This window comes from Rhopalosiphum maidis, chromosome 1, assembly GCF_003676215.2.
Source record: "Rhopalosiphum maidis isolate BTI-1 chromosome 1, ASM367621v3, whole genome shotgun sequence".
In the NCBI taxonomy this organism is placed as follows: Eukaryota; Metazoa; Arthropoda; class Insecta; order Hemiptera; family Aphididae; genus Rhopalosiphum; species Rhopalosiphum maidis.
In genome coordinates, this window is record NC_040877.1 from 21940394 (window position 1) to 21953515 (window position 13122).

The following is a 13122-nucleotide window of genomic DNA, read 5'->3' on the forward strand; positions in this document are numbered from 1 at the left end:
AAATGTCATTGCGTATAGTAATAAATATATAATAAGTATATAAAACAATTTAAGTCCAATAAGTCATCACGAATAATGATTTAGAATGGCAGCAAAATAACTTACATATTGTTATGTTATTATTCGTTTAAATATTATATAATATACTCGTTACTCGTAGGTATCTACTTTTTCAAAATTAGAAATTCAAATTATCGTAAGAAAATTGTACATATTTTAATGTAGTAGTTTTAATATTTTTATACAGCAAAAGAGCAATATATGTGGGATCTGTTTATTAAAGTTTCAAGCAATTGACAACAACATTTTTTTATCGATATTAAAGAAGAACTGAAAAAAAAAATCAAAAACTGCTTATTCCTATAAATGGCTCAAAAAGAGTCAAAACTGTATTTATTGCGATTTGTGACTATCGTGTATAGAAAATGATAATATAAACATTTTAGATATACAGGGTGTCCCGCGAGGATTTACTTAATGCGATACCATAATTTTGACTTTTTAATAAGTTTCACAGGGACAAGAAATACAAATATTTGATGTTTTAATTTATTTTAATGTTTTGGTAAAATAGTTAAAAAATATATTTTTTAAAATAGAAGATAGTGATTTTGTAGAGTTTATTTTTCTGAAAATATTGACGTTTCAACATTTTAATTTCATTAATCTCCTGATTTTTAACATTTTTTCTAATTTCGAAATAAACTACGAATTATTTAATACGATAGTAGTATCAATGTATCAAATATGTGACTTGCATGTTTGTACAGCCGCCGAACACTTTTAGTGTAACTGACAGTCTTTCTCAAAACTAGAAAAAATATTAAAAAGTCAGGATCAAATATTTTCTTATTTTAATTTATTATTAATTTTAATATCCAATAGGTACGTAATACGTAAATACACGTATTTAAAATATTAACATACAATCACACAATATCTTAAGAACAACTTTATCAAAATTTATTTGTAACTAAATTTATATTACTTACTAATTTAATTTTAACTATCAAGTATTATTGTTTATTCTTTATACATATTATATAATATATATATTATATAAGTACCTAACTATAGTGGATTTCATTATATTGTTATTAGTTATACTAAAACAAAAATATAATAATATAATATGCGTACAAACATTTGAAATATTTTTAAATTTTTAAAATAAATATTAATTCTATAAAATATTTTGTATTTTCTGATTTTTTGTCCGATATAAAAACTGAATCTGGACTTTTTGTCCAATTTTTTTTAAAACGTACTTTTCGTCTGTGATTCATATAGAACAGGGGCGCCCTCAGGGAGAGGTGAATAAGGCAGACAGGCAATTACCCCAACTATACCCTTTTTTCTTCATATTTTCGTAATTAATATAACACTACCTATAGTAATTTATGTGTTTATATATTATATACATAATGTATTATATGGTCGCTCCACCTATAAAAGAGTTTAGAGACGTTACTGGTCAGTAGCGTACCCAGGGGAGGGAGATTAGGGGTTATATCCCCCCCATTGACTTTTTTTTTTGCTGACTTTCGGAAAACAAATTATTAGATATTAGAGTTGTTACTTGTTATAAAGTCATTGATTTTGATTATTAGTAATAAGTTATTGCTTATAAATTATATTTATTATAATATATACATTACAATATAATGCAATCAAATTTGGTATATAGTATTCATACAATTACACTTATCTGAATTATCCATTTATCTTAGAAACTTGGAAGAATCGAATAGTGAGCTACTTAAAGTATGAATAGGTTTAGAAAAGCTGAAGATATTTTAACAAATATTCCTGGTCCAAACGGAAAAAAAACTATAGATAAATGTATGTATAATGTATACATAATTGAAAAAAAATAAAGGATATAACATATAAAACTATTAAATCTTACTATGATGTCAAGTTGAGTAAAGCAGATGTTTATTTAGATATAAGTATATAACGCCTAAATTATTGAGTTTTTTCAATATGCACTAATAACTAGTGTAGTAGTAGTAGAACGTATTTTTTCTTTGTACAAACATATTTTAAGTAATAAAAGATTTAATTTTAATAATAAACATAATGTGGAAATACATTTAATTATTAATTTTAATTCAAAAAAGTAATACATTCATCAATTTTTTTTTAAATTAATTTAATTATAATTTAGAATTTAAAGTATTTTTATATGACTTGTATTTTTATAATGCAGTTTATTATGCAATTTCTATTTATTTTTTGGTTTAATTATACAGTTTGTGTGTGTTTTTAATGGAGTTAAATCCTGTCCTTTCTTATAACATATATCCCCTCCCCCATCGAAAATTTCTGGGCACGCCACTGTCACTGGTATAGAGCTAATATTTTTATTTTTATTTGTTTAAATTAATATCAAGAAGATTTACACTGGGCCTCATTGAGAAAAACTCGTGTCAAAATAGCCGGCCCATGGTTTAAAAATATTCTTAAAAGTATATAGGTACATGTTATTATTGTTATTACTTATAATATAATAATGAAAAGAGAAAAAAGGAAAAAAATTTCTAGTGCAGACCAGGGCCTGATTTAATAAAATTAGGGCCAAGTGCACAATTTTTTTGGGGGCCCTCAAGTCAAAATAATGTTCTAGAAAAAATCTACATAGTGGGAGGAATGTTGATAATAAAAAAAAAAATATTTATATTTTAAAAGCATAGAGTATACTCTATATGGTTAAAAGGGTTAAATGCCAAAATACCTATCTCAAAACTCATAAAATATTTGTACGCTATTTCATGTACTTTAAATACAATTTAGTTACTTGGTCTAGTAAATTAAGAACAATGAAAAGACAATACTAATTAAATAACATAACAAAATTATACTATATTAAAATATTAAAAATACTTAAGGATTTTATTATATGAATATAAATTAAAATAATTAATTTTCAGTCTTCCATAAAATTATAAAAATATATAATTAAAATGAAATAAAAAATGACCAATTTCTATAATTTCTATTTTTATAATATTTTATCATAAAAAAGTATCAAATATTTCTGATGTTCAAACAATTTTCTATTATTTTAATATTTTGTGATGATAACTGATTAGCACTTGGGTGTGGAATGACAAAAACAACTAAAATTCAACTGACAATTTAGTGATAAGAATATACTAAACTCTGAAAATTGACTGTTGGTATTACATTTTAAAAATACATTTTTGTGGAAGTAATTTTAAAAAAAAACAATTTTCTACAACTTACAGAGCCCGGGGACCCCCAGAAACTGGGGACCATATGCAAGTGCTCCATCTGCACTTGCATAAATCAGGGCCTGGTGCAGACCCCATGGTTTATAGGGTCCAAATGACCAAATGATTGTGTTTTTTTAAGTTTATGGTAATAGTTTTTAGATATAGTAGTTATATATATTGAGGACATTGAAGTCTTCAAATAATTTTTCAGTTGAATATTTCCAATTTTTTTTATTTGCAACTGCAGAGTATTGTATTTTGGAATTTTTGTAGCCATAGAAGAGAATTTTTCATAAGCTCCGCCTTACCCAATTATAATACCTACCGTATGATTCAAATAGTGTTAGATATATAGTTCTTTATTTTTTCCAAAATTTTGGAAATGTCATCTATACACAAAATCAGAAAACCAAAAATATTATTTATCCACACTCATTAGGTATGCTTAATATTATCATTTAGCATTATGCTTATGCAACTAAATTTAACATAGATGTACCACGTACCTATTTTGTATGATAATGGATTAAGTGCACAGGTGCAGCGTGTATAAATCTAGCTGTAAATAAACAGGCATACAGCTAGTATATAATATACACTTTTCTTTGAATATCAAAAGTATTTGAAAATTTTATACAAGATTTTTAAGATTCTTCACAAGTATTTCATACTGAGAGTGCCAGTGACAGCTCGTAGGTTTTTAATGAAGTAGTGCACATCCAAAAAAAATATATTAACCAATATAATATATATATATACATTACAAATTGTATTAAATAATTGTTTACAAATTTTAGTTATTTACCAATTATCTTTTCTTTTGTTTATATTTTCACAAGTAATAATAATAAATAAATAATAATAATAATAATACATTTTCAGGTAAAAATACTATGACAAAATAGGTACAAATTATTATATTTCAGATGAAACGCGGACAAAAGTCCAAAAATTAATATTTATTTTAAATATTTAAAAATTTAAAAATGTTTGTACACATATTATATTATTATATTTTTGTATAACTAACAAAAATATAACGGAAATCCACTATAGTTAGGTATTTATAGTAATGATGAATTTATATTTAATTTTTATAATTAAAATTAAAATTGATAATAAATTATATCATTATATATGAAAATAAGAAAATCGAGAAAATCGAAAAAATAAATAAAAATATATTGTATATAATATTATAATGTCGACAAACATTTTAAAATTTTTAAATAAATATTATATTATATAAAATATTTTGTATTTTCGGACTTTTTGTCCAACACTAAAAATGCGCTTGGACTTTTTGTCCGACTATAAAAACTGAATCCGGACTTTTAGTCCAACTTTTTTTAAAACGGACTTTTTGTCCACGGTCTTTTTGACCGATTACCATTTCAGGTACATGTTTATATGTTAAATCGATTCTTCTCTCTTTTTTTTCTACAAAGCTGTTTATTACTTCTTCGTTAAAGTTTAGAATGTCATTGATCATCCGTTTTTCGATCGATAACATTGCTAGTGCTGTAAGTTGATCTTCCGTCATTGAATTTCTCAAAAATGTTTTAATACGTTTCAATATAGAAAACGATCTTTTGGCTTCAGCTGTAGTCATTGGAATAGTTAAAATTATTTTTAAAAGTTTGTAGCTTTCAGAAAATATCAGTGTTAAATTATTTTCAATTATGAATTTCAATAAATGAACTAACGAATTGATATCACGGAAATCAGTTCTTTTGTAGAACAGTTGTAGTTCAGTTTTAAGTTTAGTAACATCCAAAAAAGGATATGCTTCAATATTTTTATTTAAATGGTCACTTGGGAAGTTATTTTCGTACATAGGAAATTTGGTAGATAAAAATAGGTGCAAAGCATTTAAGTGATTTTTATAATCAAACCGTTCTTTAACGTTGACAATAAGAATGTCACATACTTTTTTTGTAGCGATTTTTCTTGTTTCAATAGTATCATCTTGTCTTCGTTTTTTCGTTGGATTATTTTGAGAGGTTTCAAAGATGTTATCAATATTCTGTCTTTCTTTAAATATATTTTCTTCGAACCGAAAAATTGCCTTTGAAAGTTCTGCAGGATTCATAGTTTGTTTTTGTAGTTGATTATAATATAAAATATCAACATGAGGCATTAAATAATGAAACACTCTTAACCAAAATATAAATCTATCATCATCATTTAACATCCAATGCAAAGCTCCGGCTTGATTAATTGCTATGGTTTGATTAAATGTTGATTCAATTACTTTCATACATTCAATTAACGGTTCAAGATTCTCATACACAGTATTTACTATTCGACTTTTAAAATTCTATCTAGTATAAGATGATCGAGGAACTCTGTGTTTAACAATTTTATCTAAAATCGTAACCCGCTGTGGACTGTTGGAAAAAAAATTTGTTATATCAGTTAGGTTTAAAAAAAAATCCTTTCTCACGATTTTGTGAAGTTGCTTGAATTAAAATTAAATTAAGCTAACGTAAAGTTTATAAGACCTTGAAATACGCCGGGATTTTCTGAATTTGATTTTTCATCGTGACCTCGGAGTGCAAGCTCAAATGCTCCACAAAATTTAATACAATTTATTATTTTATTCAATATATAACGATTATGACTTATATTTTCATTGTATTGTTTGATATTCAACCATTTCAACCGATACGCACTAGAAAGTTGTTGTCTTATGTCTTGTTTTCCTAATAGTTTTAAATGTAATTGAGAATTTATGTGTGTCATTGATTTTTTGTGTGTTTTGTTTTTAGAAGTTAAATTAATTAAATCGTTTATTCCATTCTTTACCCAAGCGACATCATTAGATTTTTGACCAAAAAATAGATAGAAAAAACAATAAAAACGATTAGTTTCTGAACAACCACAAATCCAGTCATGGGTTTTGTATATATCATTTTTAAACTCTCTTACACAATCTCTCGTTTTACATTTAGTAATTTGTAAATTTGTTAAATATTTAAGACTATTGTAGGCCTACGTTTATTTTTTATTTCCATCTTTTACTCCAACAAGATTGTTGAAAAATTGCATTGCAGTATTTGCTGAACTGAGTTCATTTTAAAAATTGAAAACAAATACACGAATAATAATATATTAATATACGTTAATGTCGGTCGTCGATAAAAAACAGAAACACGATAAATGTTTTGAATTTCTGATAATGATCGACTATATAGCTAATATTATCAGCGGATAATCGGAATATAATAAACGAATGAGAGTAAAAATAATAATAAATTATAATAATAATGCCGATCAGTGGCGTGTTTACCGTGATTTTGAAGGACAGTTGCCTGATCATTTATAATGGGTGGGTACCGGGTGGCTGGGTTGATGGGTACTGGATTTAGTAAGAAATTGTTATACAAGACTACCCATCATCTGAATGAATTTGATATTTAATAAGAATAATAACTTCAATATTTATACAAAGAAAACACACGTACATAGTAATTAATACTTTAATTATAGCATTCAAAATAAAGTAACACTTTTTTGTTGTGTATAGTGTGCTACATGGGTAGTAAGAATCAAGGGATGGTAGATTATTCAAAAAATGAATTGCCCGATAAAATATTTCACTTCGCCACGCTACTGATGTCGATGCCAACGCGCAACGACGCGGTGACGTCGAAAATAATTCGCTGAAAACAATTTAATATTGGTTATGTTCACACTGCACACAAACAAATGTGCACACCAATTTATTCTATTATAACGCGGATTACGTGTTTCGACTTGCTTTAATTTTTACACTGTAGTATTGTACAAATGTGCACAACGATTGTGTGCACAATTGCACTACTATAGAAACTAATAAATATAGACATTTTAAATATAAATTTTGACGAAATTACTTATTTAAATGATAAATAACGATATTAATTATTTACTTATAATTTAAAAACTTTATTCGTGGGATACCACAGATATATATATATATATATTATAAGACAGATAATAAAAATACTAGACTGCGAGTCGTGTAAACAATGTCTTTTTAAAGATGTTACAAACCACGACTATTGTAATACACATTCTTATACACAATTCACAGTATTAAAAAATAATGATGGTTTGATCAGCGGATCAGAAAGTGCATATAAAATTATTCGCCAAGCTCAAAATTATCTAATAATATTTACATCAAATTTAAAAATCCTTAATGTACAGAATTTAGAAACTAGAATCTTATATAATTATATTAATACATTTTCTTTGAATACATCCATTTTCCCATCATTAAATTGTTTAAATATAAAAATCCTTCATAAACCACATAAAATTACTCTCTTTACAATTTTAGTAAAAATGTTCCTTAGTATTAGACTTAAGTCATATGGTAAAATGTTTTCTTGTAACTACTTAAATCCAGATAGTAAAAGGCACAAACTCAATAAATTGTTTTATTTTCACACCAGTAATATTAAATTAAATCATGTATTCATTATTTCTAATATTATTTATTGGTATCAAATTGTATTTTGTATCTATTGTATATATTATGTATCGTTTTTATATTTTAATATGTATACCTACCTTAATATACATATTACTAAATTTACCAAGTTTATTAAATTTCAGTATGCTTCTTTTAGTTTAACAAGTTTTGAATGTAGGTATCCAGTACCCATGTAGCGAAAGTTTGTTGTACCCCCACTAGCCATCGGAAATATGTTGTAGACCAAAACTGAGAATTGAGATCATATAATGGTTTCTATTAATTATTATTTTGCTTTCTGATGTTTTGTTTTTACTTTACTGTATAGTAAAAATTGAAGACATTGAAGACGGAACAATAATAACTAATCAGTATTCACTATTCACCAAAATGATAATCTATCATTGCTTGTTATCAATTAATATTTGTAAACATTGACGTGTTTGCATATGGCGAAACAAGAGTTCAAGACACACTTTTCGGGTGGTCGTGCACTTATCTAGTATGTTTATATATCTGTGTAAGATACTATACTTGCAGACCTTTTTAATTTCTTTTGAGATATATTATCTATTTATATTATGAATCTATTTTACGGTATTTACAGAAAGATGTTATTATATTTTAGAGTTATGTAAATTGATATAATATGGTATAAATATATTATAATATATATGATTAATATAATACAATAAATGCAATATAATACAAACAAATTATATCAACCTACTACTGTAATATCAATAGTAAAATAAATGACTTTAATAATAATTACATTAAAAACATATCACGAAATAGGTTAGGTATATTTAATATGATTTATAGGCTGACAAATCGTCTCCGCTCAGAATTATTTTCGTATACAGTAATATTGATACATCATTGAATTCAAAATTAACACATCCATAATATAATGATTAATGACCCATTCGGCACCTATAATGTACAGAAGAGCCGTGGTATACCCGTTTCTATTTTATTTTTTTTTAATTTTACAATGCTCGAAATAAGTGATGAGAACTGTATAACAAGCTATACTATAGAAATTAAAAAAATATATTAAAATTATTTATTGAGTTTGAGTAAGGTATACGTATACGTACCCTGACAAACGCATAATCACTTATATAATTTACATGAAATGATATGTAATTATATTATATTATATTCTTTTATGCCTATCTATGGTTAAATCAGTGTAACAATGTAGCATACGATTCAAAATAATATTAACTATAATAAGTCAAAATATAATGGATGTGTTAAATTTAAATTCAATGATAATAAATCAACTAAAACATGTTTGGGTACTAATTTTTTTCCGATACAACACGTTTGATACTATATATAATAGTCAATAATAAATAAAAATGTAAGTTTTTATGGTAGTAAAAAACCAAACTAAAAATAGTCGAAGGAAAAACATATTTTAATAAAAAGTAGTTTTTATATTTTTTAATATAAAAATAAAATTACAAATAGTTAGGTATTAATTTATGCAGAGCTTGTACTAACATGCAGTTGTGCATAAAATATGTAGTTCATAAAAAATAATGTTTTGAATTTTTAATAATTAATTTTATATGTCTATGAGCATATAACATAGATTTTATTTAACGAGTGGGATTCTTTTCCGGCGCATTCCAAACGGCTCTCGTCCATTGTCAGCTTATTCCAAAATAGCTCCTGTCGAAAAAGGTTTTACGAACAGGTAAATTCCTAAACGGCTCCCATCGAAAAAAAATGTATGAACAGATAAATTCCCAAATTGCTAACGATAATATACCAGTATACTAATTTGAGCTTTACTAAGTTTCTGGTATAAGTAAACGAATTTTTTGGAAAAAAAACAGGAACTCATTGCGCAAATAATCAACGAGTTTTCATTAAACAAAATAACACACATTGAGTTTATAAAAAAATTTACCAATAATTTAAATTTTAAATTTTTTTTACTTATTCTTAATTTAATTCACAATAATGCAATAATATATTAATATAGGTTTTTTTATATAATTTTTATACATTTTTCTATAATTTACTTAGTGTTCAACAATACATTTTTAATCACACCTCTTTTGAGACAGCCCTAAATCTGTATGAAGTGGGAAAGAATTTGTGTTGTAAAAAACCGGAGCCGTTTGGGTAATTATCTGTTCGTAAAACCTTTTTAGACGGGAGCCGTTTAGGAATTTACTTTTTTTTTAAACGGGAGCCGAATGGACTACGTCCCTCTTTCGCTCAAAAATGACCCTTCGCAATTCGCACAAATATTTTAAAATTACTTTCCCTTTTCGCCCAAGAATATTATAGCACTTTTTGGTTTTTTATAATATACACTTTGGGAATCACTTTATTACTTATTTGCGTAGATTAGTTTTACAAAGCCACTTAACATTAGTGCATTATCCAAAGGCCAGAGAGTACCACGAAGAGGCGGCTTTTATTACTCTCCAAAACTATATTGTGTATTATTTGTACATATTATAAATTATAAATTTAATAACTATCATTTGACGATTTATATTTTTTACATTAAAATTTTTTTTTTTTTTGAACCATCACCAAATGGAAAATAGTGATATTAACGAAGAGGTTGTCATAAAAAAGAAAAAAACATAATATATAATATAATTTGAAAGAATTTTGTTATTGAAACTGTCAATATTTATGATGTATAATAAATTATATAATACTTTATATATTTTATGATAGTATGAGTTATTTATCATATTCGATCAAAGCGAGTGTCAAATTTTTTAATTTCTGTAAAATAAACAGATGTGTAGCTCTAACATTTCTTTAGCACAAGCTCTGAATTAACGTATTTAGTTAGGTAGTTGTTTTATTTTAATTGTTTTCATACATTAATTTTTTGAACATTTAATACTAGAAAAAAAATGTTCATGTCAGTTATAAAAGTTAGGAATTATAAATTATTTATCGATTATAAACATGAATTAATTGCCGTAAAATTGTAAAAAGCCGTAAGCGTGTTATGCCGTGTTGCGCGTGAACTAAAACAATTTAAATCAAAAATCGTGATGTACTGTACCTTAAATATGTGTGGCTGTATAAAACGCGATTCATTACTATGATAATTATGAGTGAACAGTGATGAAGTGCAATCATAACAGAAATACAGAGAATAATCAGTTTAGAATCTGAAATCTATCTGTAATCTCCAAATATTTTTTTATAATTAATATAATATTGTACTGATTACTAGTTGTACAAGTATAATCCGACTTTACCTGGGGGAGGGGGTGGGGGTTAGGAAAAGTGGATCAATTACAAAATACCATATGTAATCTACCTGCAGTGTTCCCATCTATCTCAGTTCATGCCTTTTACGGGCACACTACACTACTGCAGGCGTTGGTGTAACTCACTTAACATTTTATGTGGACTATTCCGGCTGATATGGACAATCTTGTACTTAATCTGTCTATCCGTTTTTCCATATTTCATTATCTATATAAATATAACACGATAGCTTGGCACCTGTAAAAATCCCATCAAGATAAGTTCATCCGTTTCGAAGCTTTTTTATTACAAACAGCTGAATGTATCTGAGTGTTTAATGCTGTTTTAGCTACTATTAAGTTTTTGGTATACTTAATATATGTTTAAAATTCAGTATTCGCAACGTAAAAAATTTGAATACAAATAAGATCGTTAATAATTATTGTTAAATAGCAATATTCCAAAGCTTTGTTTTTTTGTCTTGTTACTAGAATGAGTAGAATGTACATACTAAGTACAAACCAAGGAGGGGCTAGTTTTAATTTTTCTTATTATTTTTGGTATTTTCGTAATTTACAAAGAAATGTGTGCTAGGCAATTAATCATTTAAAGTTTTAAACATAATAAAATAATTTCACATACCATAGTGTATTAGTATATTTTATAATAATATATTATATATTATTATGGTTTATTAATTTATTTATACTTTCTTCATATAATAAATAATATAGGTGTATAGAATATAGATATCAGTTACATACCATCCTATCACTATCTACAATCTACATACTTGTATGGTTGTACGTGTCTGTGATAGTCCATAGTAGGTATATGGTTTTTGATTTAAATTTTTTTTAACAATAAATTTTTTTAGAAATACATGCTTGAGGGGGGGGTGGTATCTAGAGCCCCCTGGTATAAACTTGCTTATAAAAACATCTGACAAACAAATAAACAATTGACCATGAAAAAATCAAAATTTTTATTTATGTTTTCAAGAAAAAATAAATATGTCTAATCATAATAACTATTTTATTTTCAGAAACCAATGACAACCACTTACAAAGAAAAAAAAGTTGTTCGATTTTTGTTAGCAATTAAACGCAAAAAGAATATTTTTAAATCAGACGATGACAGTTCCCGAGATCAGCGAATTTAGACATACAAACTCTACAGCTATATAATATTAAAAAATATAGATTATAAAAATTTTACGTAACACATTTTTCACGTATTTGAAATATCATAAATATTATAAGTATCTATTATCAAGCCCAGATTAAAATTGTTGAGGTCTCAATAATATGAAATAAAATTTTTTTGTCTACAATTGTATTTTTAAATATATAATACCTAACTAACAATATATGCAAGTATTCAATTCAAAAAATGTTTCTAGATTTTATGTATAGGCATGTATCATGTTGTATACATTTTTCATAACACTGATAATAATATTAAATTTCAAGAAAAAAATTAAGAAGTATATAAAGTATTTTATTTTCAAAACAATTTTTTTTTTTATAAAGGATTAGGCAAAAAAAATTATTTTAGGTATTTTTCTAATAAAAAATAATTATTAAAATACTATAAATTATGTAAAATCTGATGTCCATAAAGTCTTGTGCCTCTTTGGATCACCCTTCCTTAATCCTGACTAGTCTATTATAGCATATTATATTTCTATGTGGTTGATATCAGAGGCGGATTCAAGAGGGAGAGGGGCAAGGGACCTGACCCCCTTCATAACAGTTATATTTGTAAGGTCTAACATCAAATTCTAAAATATATTGTCCTTACAAAATGTTATGATATGATGTATAATAATATGAACAATTTAGTCTTCCCCTCACCCAAAAAAAATTCTGGATCTGCAACTGGCTGATATAATCCATAACAAAAGGAACACATTTTTTTTCATTTTAATGCCAAATGCTGCAAGTTTTTAATATGGAACAAGTAAAAATGCCTAATCAACCTGTAATAGTTACATTATTGAAATTTAAAAACGATTCTAAGTGAAGACACTCTATTAAGTTCTATTTCTAAGGATATTTTATTATTTTATATCTAATTTATTTATATTACTCTATGTAATATATTATTATTCAATTAGTATTATAGTAAACATATTAAACTAATTATTGACCACAACATTGTAAATATTGTATA